This window comes from Hylobates moloch, unplaced genomic scaffold, assembly GCF_009828535.3.
Source record: "Hylobates moloch isolate HMO894 unplaced genomic scaffold, HMol_V3 SCAFFOLD_66, whole genome shotgun sequence".
NCBI classification, from domain to species: domain Eukaryota; kingdom Metazoa; phylum Chordata; class Mammalia; order Primates; family Hylobatidae; genus Hylobates; species Hylobates moloch.
Window position 1 is genome coordinate 190,317 of NW_026652341.1, and position 11,443 is coordinate 201,759.

The following is an 11,443-nucleotide window of genomic DNA, read 5'->3' on the forward strand; positions in this document are numbered from 1 at the left end:
TAACCCTGGACCTTTGACATACACCTTGTATTTGGATCTGTATCTTGCCTCTGAACCTGGATCTGCAAAGTGGATCAAAACCTGGATCTTGAAACTGGCTCTTGGACCTTGCTCCCATCTGGACATCAAATCTGACCTGAGGCATAGAAATTGGGCCTGGACCTTGACCTTAGAATTGGACTTCGGAACTTGGATCTGAACTTTGCCCTGGAAATAACATATCAGACCTGGATTATGATCTCCATTTCAGAACCTGGACTTGAACCTGGGCCTGAAATGGAAAGTGGACCTTGGATCTGGATTTGTCCAGAATTTAGGACTTAAAATTAGTCCTAGATCTTGGACCCTGGTGCTGTGCCTTTGACTATAATCAGGGGTTTGCACCCTATCTGTGGTTTTCTTGTATGAGCACAGGATCAACTCCCCACAGAACAGATGTCAACACTGATGATGGAACAGGCCCACCAAAAGTGTACAAAAGGTTTCTTATTCACACAGTGAGGCTTTCTGGGAATGCAGGAAAGGCATCACAGATGGTCTCGAAGAAGCTGAGAGAGCAAGGAGGGGCAAGTGGCTTGGGACTTTACTGTAGTTAGCGGGTGGGGCCAGGGCATGGACCAGGACTTTCATGGTCTGAATTTTCTGCCAATGCCAAGGGAGGAGCCCATGGGATTTCCAATCACCTCTCCAAACTATGAGGCAAGCGGGAAAGAGGGAGGGCTGGGCTTGAAAGTCACTCAGACATTAAAAGTGGCATAAGGCTCTTCATTGTAATTCATACCTGATGAATGACTGATGGCTAAAATATGCCACATTTCACATAATTGAATTTAAACGTGTTTAAGTACGCCATTATGATGTTTTATGATGCCCTTAGTCTGCGTCTGGTAAGAGAGATAAAATTTCCATTGAACGCCACGTTCAAGAGCCCAACATTATGTATTTTTAAAAGTGAACTGAGGATCTTGGCCATTATCCATAATACCTCAACTGTTGAGGGAAATAGAGAGTGCCTGAATTGTAGATTAGTATTTACTGAGACATGTATGACCTTGGTTTATGTTGTTGATAGTCGTGAGGCAAGAGGTTCCAAGAGTTCTTTACTCCCAAGTTTGTGTTCTTAGAAAAAAAAATTTTATTGCCATTGGCTAAACTTGATGGCCAGATCATGGACAATGGCCAAGGATCTATAAGAATATGCGGGTGGCTGGGCACAGTGGCTCATGCCTGTAATCCCAGCACTTTGGGAGGCTGAGGTGGGCGGATCACCTGAGGTCAGGAGTTCGAGACCAACCTAACCAACATGGAGAAACCCTGTCTCTACTAAAAATACAAAATTAGCCGGGCATGGTGGTGCATGCCTGTAATCCCAGCTACTCGGGAGGCTGAGGCAGGAGAATCACTTGAACCCGGGAGGTGGAGGTTGTGGTGAGCCAAGATCGCACCGTTGCACTCCAGCCTAGGCAACAAGAGCAAAACTCTGTCTCAAAAAAAAAAAAAAAAAAAAGAATGTGCAGGTAAGGGTGGCTGTTGGACAGAGCATCAGTGCTAAGATGCCAACCTGAAGTTCAGCCAATTGCACTGAACATTCAGTCCCGGACTTTATCCAAGACACTGATTAAGGGATGGCCAGCAGCAACTCTCAACAGGCTCTAGCATGTGTCATGTTGATGATGCTGTCCATAAAGTATATTAGCTCCCTTTCTTATTTACTCAGGGGACCCCCAAGTGACCAATGAGTCCAAGAGAGGGAGGATTTCCTCCAGGCCTATATGGTAAATGACTGAGGACAAGGTGAAGCTGCTGTCTCCTGCAAAGTTGATATGCCAGATGTCACAGATCTTGCTTTATCCTATAAAATACTTTTACTTTAGCAAGGTTTCAGTGGCCCTGCCAAGCCTGCAGGGTACTGCCTCCATGACCCAAGGCATAGTGAGAAGCTCAGGGTCTGTGAGAGCCTTTGCCCAGAAAAACCCTATGTGCAGCCCAATACAGCTAATGGTGTAAAGCACGGGGCTCAGGAAGGCAGAAGCCCAGGAACAATTTAGGGCCATTCTGGCCAGACTCCAGGAGGCAGCAAAGGAGGCTGCACAGGCTCTATAATGAAGGAGCCTCTGGGGGCCCCTGATGGGAGTGCCTGTTTTGTTGCCATTTGAACATGTACTAGAGCCTTTTGTTGTAGGAGGTCTCAATCAAAGTGGGCCAATTAGCCAGTAACAGAATAAATGGTTTTAGGTAAAATGTAAATGAAACCCAAACCCAGAAAGTCCTAAAAGATGCCAAACTGTTCTAACATTGTGGGGGCTGACAGCGTCAATTGTTGTTTCTTGACAGTGTCAAGGATGAGGTGGCCCTCAAATAATCAAATAAAGCCCAGACATTTTGCTAAGGTGGAAGGGTCTTGTACTATGTGTGGAACAGTAGTTCCTCCCTTTCTGTGAGCTCTTTTGTGAATATTTGTATGTCCCGAATAAGTGTGTCAGGACTAGCACTTCTCTTGCTCCCTCTTTTGCTATGTGATATGCCTGCTCCCCTTCACCTTCCTCTATGACTGAAAGTTTCCTGAGGCCTCACCAGAAGCAGATGCCAGAGTCATGCTGTGTAGCCTACAGAATCATGAGCCACATAAACCTCTTTTCTTTATAAATTACTCAGCCTCAGGTATTTATAGCAATGCAAAATGAACTCATACAACACCACTTACTCCCTACACCCCCACTGCACAGAAAGTGCAAATAGATTACAAAACACGATCATTATGAGATAAAACAGACTCAATCTGGCATTGCCTAACTTGCCCATTAATGCATTCACTTACTCATTTCATAAATATTTATTATATACCTCATGTACTTATTAACTATCAGCTATTGTTTTAGAAATTGAAAGAATAGATAAGAGCTAAGCATAGCTCCAAACCTCCAGGATATGTCAGCCTATATAAGACACGTGTAAGTACAGAGAAGAGCTAGGCCTGCCATGAAACACAGGGCACCCCACTGACTGGTGCAGCAGTGGGAAAGGGGGGCAGGTGAACTGAACCCTGAAACACAAGTCAGCTCGAAGTGAAAAGAGCCATGTGGGCAGAGCCGCAGGGCAAGAGAGAATATGGTATCATCAGAGAATGGCACATGGGCCATAAATAACAGCAAGGTTACTGATGAATGCTTACTGAGAGCCACCGTGCTACCAAGCATGATGCTAAATGCTGTACGTGAATGACCTCACATACAATTTGCCCAGCTCCATGAGGCAGGGGCCATTTTACTCATTTCACAGCAAGGAAAAAGCGGTGGAGAGAGATTGGATAAGCAACTTCCCTAAGTCATGTGGCTTCTACGTGGTAGGACCGGAACTGGAATCTGTGGCTACTCGATGTCAAACTGGTTCTATACCGCCTCCTGACACTACCCAGAAGTAAGGGCTAGATCGTGGTGCCCCGTGAGGATGTACCAAGAAGCTGAAGCTCTCTTGAAGTCAATGAGAAGCCCTGAAGAATGTATAGAATAGCATTTTTTAGGGGTTTTGTCCCTAACTAGAAAAGTAATTTTAAGTCTTGTGATTATAAACAATACAGTAAACCCCTCTCAAATTTGGGAAACACAGGAAAGAAAAATCAGAAACATGAAAATCAGTCAATGTGACAACACTGGGAGTTAAGTGCTGATAGCATGGTAGTCATTTCCTTCAGATCTTTTGTATTGTTTACCATTTGCTCATTAAAACATAATTCACTGAGGCCGGGTGCAGTGGCTTATGCCTGTAATCCCAGCACTTTGGGAGGCCGAGGTGGTCAGATCACCTGAGGTCAGGAGCTCGAGACCAGCCTGGCCAACATGGTGAAACCCCATCTCTACTAAAAAAATACACACTCCCACACACACAATAGCCAGGTGTGGTGGTGCGCACCTGTAATCCCAGCTACTTGGGTGGCTGAGGCAGAAGAATTGCTTGAACCCAGGAGCTGGAGGTTTCAGTGAGCCGAGATCATGCCATTGCACTCCAGCCTGGGCAACAGAGCAAGACTCCGTCTCAAAAATAATAAAATAATAATAATAAAAATAATAATTCACTGAGCACTGAATTGGTGCTGAGCACATTGCTAAGCACAGAGATACACTAGGGAACAGGACAGAAATGCTCCTCTCCCTGAAAAGTCCACTGTTTGGTGATAGTGACAATGCTGTGCCAGGAGGGATGGAGGCACCATGCCCTGTGACGGGGGCTCCACAGGGACACGACCCAACCTGGCTGCACGTCCAGTGAAAACCTTGAAGGTCAGTCTGAGGAAGAGGCCCTGGCTGGGTGGAGAGTGAAGAAAGACTGTTCCAAATGAGAAGGACAGGACGTGGTGAAGGCGCTGAAGTGGAGAAACATATGACCCTTTTGAAGGGCAGGAAAATATTCAGATACAGCTGGAGCATGTCGAGTAAAAGACAAAGTAGCAGGAGATGCATTTGCGGACCTTGTCAATGACCAGTCAAGGCAAGACTTCAGAAGTCATTTAAGGCCGTTGGACTTTATCCTAAGAGCAATGGGAAGCCGATACAGTTCCTTTAGCAGCAGAGCTGCATGGAGAAATGGAGTGTTTAACGTTCACTCTGGATCACTGCAGCTGCAGTGGGTGATGCGGAGAGATCTGATGAAAGGTAACTGTTCAGACACACGATGACGGAGACTGCTCCAGAGCGCTGTCCATGGTGTGTGTGTGTGTGTGTGTGTTCATGTGTTTGTTCACAAATTCAGATGCACAACAAAACACCTCTCTGAAAACTCTCTTTAAATTTTTCAGTGATGTAGGGATTTCTCATCCTCAGCCTCCACTCTCCTTCTTGCCCTGGTGTCTACTTTTCTACTCTTTCCATCTCTGACTGCCTATCTTCCTCTCCCCAGCTTTCTCTCTGTGTGTCTGTCTCTCTCCTCCCTCTCTCCTTCTCTGTCTCTCTCTCCCCCTCCCTCTCACTCTCCCCCTCTGTCTCTCTCTCCCTGCCACTCTCCCTCTTTCTTCTCTTTCCTTCTCCCTTTCCCCCTCTCCCTCTTTCTCTCTCTCCCTCCGGTTCTCTCTCTCTTTCTCTTCCTTTTTCTCTGTCTCTCTCTCCCATCCTCTTTCTATCTCCTTCTCTCTCTCTCTGTATCTGGATCTGCCCAACTTTTTCTCCCCTCCCCTTTCTCTCTCTGTCTCTCCTTCTCCCTCTCTGTCTCTCCCTTCCCCTTTCTCTCTCTTGCCTGCCTCTCTTCTTATGTAAGGCATTTGTAAGGCCAGCTGACCTCCCTGGTTTCACACATCACTCTGCCCAGCACTTTGCACATTTACCCACCATCCTTTCTTATTTTGCATCTATTTCATTAGAAGGTAGGAGGTGAATTATAAATAAAATGTTTATTTATTACCTTTTATACTTAGCTCACTATTCCATATTAAAATTATTTAATTGTTTGATGTTAGTTAAGCATCTATCTTTTTAAACTCCAGATACCAGGCCGCTTTTTCTAAAGCCATGTTCTAGATGGGCTCTGCCCTCCTGGTGTGTTTGAGGCCCAGTACTCAAACACAACAGGGCCCTTTGGGGTCTGCTTCCTTAAAATATTTTATTTATTGGTTCTGGCACTACCATCTTGCAGTGTTAATTTTTTAACATTGCTTGGCAAGTTTCATCTGTTTATTTTCCAAAGATCTTTAGAATTACTGAATGATAGTTTTATTTTAATGTTATAAAATTAGAAAATCCAAATTGCATTAAAACCAAAAAGCCATGTACATTCGTGAAAATAGTGTCTTTATATTTGATATTTTATGCCATGAATAATTTGCTTCTGTCAATTAATTCAAGTATTCTTTTATGTTTTAGTAATTATTTTTTTCATATAGCTCTCACACATTTGTTAGATCGTATAGGCTTTTGCTGCCAATGTTATTTTTCCAGTACAGTTTATATATTGTTATTCCATTCATCAGCCACTTAACAAATATTTATTAGACACACACCACCTGTCAGACACTGTATGTAATAGGTGCTGATGACCAAGACAAATTTGGAATGATTAATATGAGGGAGTTCAGATGTGCTTTGGTGTATGCAATGGAAGGACTCAGCCTCTATTTCAGAATAACATTGCTTAATGAAATGATGCTTAATGACATTTTAAATAAAATGAGCCTCCAGCTAAATGATCTCAAATTTGACCCCTTAGGTAGCATTTTGGAAATTCATGTGGGCAATTTCAGTTGTCACGGTGAATGTGGGTACTCCCAACATTTTGTGCATGGCAGATATAACTGACATTTTGTATTCAAGGATGCCTCATCACTACAAAAAGTATGACCAAATCAAGTTGAAGGCAGTGAGAGGACTAGAGACAGAAATTGACAGGGATTTGGGGAATGAGCATAATGAATATCTAGTATTAGAACTCAAGAAAAAGCTACAAAACTGTAAGTGTGCATCGCTGGCACAGGAAATGACAGGATGGTGAAAGGAGACCCAAATACATAATTGATTTTTATAAATTAGAAAGATCTCATTTTTAATCAGTAGAGGAAATATGAATTGGTCACTTGTACTAAGATAATCATCTAATAGTATGGAAAAAATAAAATTTGAATTTTTACCTTGTAACACACATCCAAATGGATCTAGATAAATCAGAAATTCAAATGGAGGAAAGATCACATAAGGACAAGAATGCAGATATGTGTAACAAAATATTTTTAATTCTTGAGGCAGAGAAGTTATTAAAGCGTATCATCAAAGAAATGAAACTCAAAGGAAAAGATTCATAGCCTTGATGATTTTAAAACATGAATGTATACATGTCAAAAAATACCACATTTTGACTGGATATAAGGATAACAATGATACGTGTTTATGTAGAAAACTCAATATTCTCACAGACATATAATTTCTGCAATTTATTTTCCTATTTTCCAATGGTTTAAAGAAATATATATGGCCGGGCGCAGTGGCTCACGCTTGTAATCCCAGCACTTTGGGAGGCCAAGGCGGGCGGATCACGAGGTCAGGAGATCGAGACCACGGTGAAACCCCATCTCTACTAAAAATACAAAAAATTAGCCGGGCGTGGTGGCGGGCGCCTGTAGTCCCAGCTACTCGGAGAGGCTGAGGCAGGAGAATGGCGTGAACCCGGGAGGCAGAGCTTGCAGTGAGCTGAGATTGCGCCACTGCACTCCAGCCTGGGCGACAGAGCGAGACTCCGTCTCAAAAAAAAAAAAAAAAAAAAAAAAGAAATATATAGAGAACACACCAAACAAATATGAAAAAATGGTTAACAATTAGTGAAGACAGGTAGAGGACATAGAACTATTCACTGTATTAGTTAATTACTTCTGGATGTTTGAAAATATTCACGAGATTATGGGGAAATACACTGTTAACAAAAGTAAAGGGGAAATGATACACTGAAAAATGTTATTTCCAATTTACTGTGCCAGAGAACCTAGAGAAATCTTGCCAGGGCCTGAAAAGACTTTGATCATTTTCCAAATTAAAAACTTTCTTCCTTTATCCAGAAAAAAGCAAATCCTGGAAAAATGACATTGGGGGATGATTGTGCCACAGGCTTATGTATTAAGTTATAACAGAGAGAAAGAATGAAAGTATGAGAAACAAAATAATTACAGCTTGTTCTATATGATGAAAATGTCTTCATCGCCGGGCGCGGTGGCTCACGCCTGTAATCCCAGCACTTTGGGAGGCCGAGGCGGATGGATCATGAGGTCAGGAGATCGAGACCATCCTGGGTAACACGGTGAAACCCCGTCTCTACTAAAAATACAAAAAATTAGCCGGGCACGGTGACGGGCGCCTGTAGTCCCAGCTACTCAGGAGGCTGAGGCAGGAGAACGGGATGAACCTGGGAGGCAGAGCTTGCAGTGAGCCGAGATCACGCCACTGCACTCTAGCCTGGGCAACAGAGCGAAACTCTGTCTCAAAAACAAAAACAAAAACAAACAAACAAAAACAACAAAAAAAAGAAAATGTCTTCATCATGCAAGTTTTGTTATAATGTTTCCATTGGAGTAGGAAAGAAGTTCAGCCCTCTGTACCCGGTATGAGAAAGAAAATGCCATACTTGGATGCCATTACTGTCAATCATCCTACATATTATAGAGAAAGGCAGGTCACTTCATCTTGGGAAAAAGCAGCGATGGGATTGTGTCCACGAAAGTTTACCATTGACCCACCTCATGTTTGTCCCCACCTCTGAAAAGAGAAGTAGTTTCCAAGTTTGCATGGGTGGGAAATAGACCAAAGAAATACACCTTGCCAACAGAAAGCTATAAAGCCAGTACAGATTGCAGCCAATCGTTAATGCTGTTTGTCCAAAAAGTAAAGGACCATTAAAAAAAAAAAAAAAAAAAAAGTCACTCTCCGGAATCCTCTCTGCCTTTTACAGAAAAGCAGTGAATAAATTAAGAGTTCTGCAAGAAGAAGGCTACTAATCTTTGGTTCATAATCCCTGAAATGAACACAGGACATGGAAACATTAATTCCATTATGTAAAGAACTCTAACAAACTAAATAAAAAAAAATTTTTTAAGAATAGCAGCATAGGCAAAAGCCACAATCATGAAATTCACAAAATAAGAAATACTAGTGTAGGTAAACAAATAAAAACAAGTTTGATCCTATTATTAATCAATGAAAAGCAAATTATAGCAACCAAGAAATATTTTTATTTATCAAAAAAGCATACATTCTTTAAAGAACCATAATATGCAGCAATAGACATCTATTATACACCACTCATGTACGACAGTTATGGACATAAATTTGGAGAAAATCATTTGGAAAGATACATTTAGCAGGCAAAAGTCATTGTTTGATGTGTGTATATCTGTGCATTTATGTGAAACAATAGCTAATTAATGAAATAAATTACAGTGCATTCCTAAGATACAGTCAGTAAAAATGAAGTTGAATTAAAAGTAAACACATGTATGCTCTAACCTAATTTTAAAGCAATTAGAAGTTCAGATGTAGGCAAAGAAAAAATACTGGAAGTATTCACACCAAGCTCAACTGTGTTTACCCTCTGGAGTGGAATCCTGAGAGATTTGTCATCCCTTTTTTGGGGGCGCTTACTTATTTCCTATGAGCATTTGTAATTACTTTTAAAGTACATTTTTAAAAGAATGTGAAACAGGTGTCCATATCCTAACTTATCAAAACTCAAGCTGTTAATATATGGTAAAATCAAAATTCCAAGGTGAATTTTTTTTTTCTTTTGAGACGGAGTCTCCTTCTGTAGCCCAGGTTGGAGTGCAAGTGGCTCGATCTCAGCTCACTGCAACCTCCACCTCCCGGTTCAAGTGATTCTCCTGCCTCAGCCTCCTGAGTAGCTGGGACTACATGCCACCACGCCTGGCTAATTTTTGTATTTTCAGTAGAGACGAGGCTTTACAACGTTGGCCTGGTTGGTCTCAAACTCCTGACCTCAAGTTATCCACCCGCCTCCCAACATGAACGTTTTTGCATCTTTTAAAGTTCATGTTTTTATTAGTACACATTATAACTTGCTCATTGAAAAAATATTAAGTTGAAACAGCAGAGCCAGAATATGTAAGACTGGAGAGAACACAGGATGGCCTCAGCAGGTGGATGGATGAGAATATCCCTTCCCTCCTGCTGATACTGCTCCACGCCACGGCCTCACGGCTTGTTCTGTTAGACGGATGCCTCCACCCAGCTCTCTCCGTGTCCTGCACACAATACGCCACCACCCGGGGTATGAAATATAATACGTTCAAGGTCACTCAAAGGGCATCATATTTAAGATTTACAATCTCTTCAAGTTCCCTGCCACCTCAGAAAAGAGTAGCAGATAATGAAATTCAGAACTTCGTTGTCTGAGTGACCTGGCACAAGTGAGACTCTCCAGAGTTTTAGGGAGGAAAGCCCTTTATTATATGAAATAGTAATTATGCACAGAGAGAGAGACGTCAATCACACTGAATCAGCAGGAGAGCAGATACTTATCTGCCACGGCAAAGAAGATGGAACAGTAGCTAATAAACAATCATAGACTGTTAATAAGACCTAAACATCAATATTTTTTCCCACAACAATGCCAGCGAAATTCAGGTTAAGAGAATAAATACATAAATATCAGCTATGTTTTCTAAAGATGTGTGCAGCTGCATTCAAAGTGAGAAAAATGTAAAAGGGAGATTCTGTGACATACTGTATATATGGAGTTTTAATAATGCAATATTGCCAACAAAATGCATAAAGGATCCAAGGCATTATAACTTGAATTAGGGATATGCTTGATATTCATTTTAGAAAAATCTTTCCAATATTAGGTCAGTTGATGCAGTATTCTATTTTCAAAATCATGATCTAATCATTTCAATTCTATGTCTCTGTCATTAACCATTCTGCCAGATGTATACCATGTAGTTTGGCCCTCTATTCAAATACTCATTCTTTAATATATTTAAGTGGCTTGGGTTATCATAGAAAAAGGTCAGTCCTCCATGGGCTCCCAGTCAGAGTTCCACTGATCTTCTCCCGTGTCTTCCTCTGTGAATTTCTCAGCAACGTTGCTCATGGTCTGACATCTGGTTGTGTGTGCCCACGCTCACCCCACCATGCTCTGAGGAGGATAGGAAGCCCCTCTAGGAAGCACCAGACATAGGGGTGACTGTATGGTCACCTCCCAAATGGTATCATTTATTCTCTCTGTGTTCAAGGATGATAACAAAGAAAATACACGTGCACGCGCACACACACACACTATCATATGAGGATAATGTACAACATCATAAAACAGGCACGCTATACTGAGAATTTAGAAGCAACATCATCTCTGAAGAAACAGATAGGATTCTGGGAAAGTTCTATATCTTGATTTGAGTGGTGTTTATCTGAGCAAATACATAGTAAAAATTAATTGAGCTGGATACTCAAGAAGTGTGCACTTGACTGCATTTAAGTTATATGTCCATTTATAACATGTAAAGGGAGGAGGAACACTAGGGGAAAAGATGCAATAACTGAGATTGACTGGGACACCATCACAAACAAACCCCTGTATGTGTCAACACTGAGTGTAATGAAGCATGTGTGAATGCCCTCACAACTGCCAACCACAGTTACCACTCAGAAGAATGAAGAAAAGATAAGCGATTCAGAAGGCATATCCCCGAGATCCAAACTGGAAATGCAGGTGAGCATCAGAAGCAATTCTAGACAAAGGAAAACAGTGTTGACCTTCTAACAATCTTTTTCTCCTAAGAACGCTGGCCCTTTGTCATGTAACATGTGCTGAGTCATGCAACTGTGCTGGGTCTGTTAATTGTAAATAAAGCACCTCCAACCTTCATGACTTCCAGCGCCATTTATCTCCTCACAGCCCTAGGGGTCAGTAATTTTGTTGGTGGGGTGCAGTGGAGAGGGAGGCAGCTAGGACTGGGCTCACT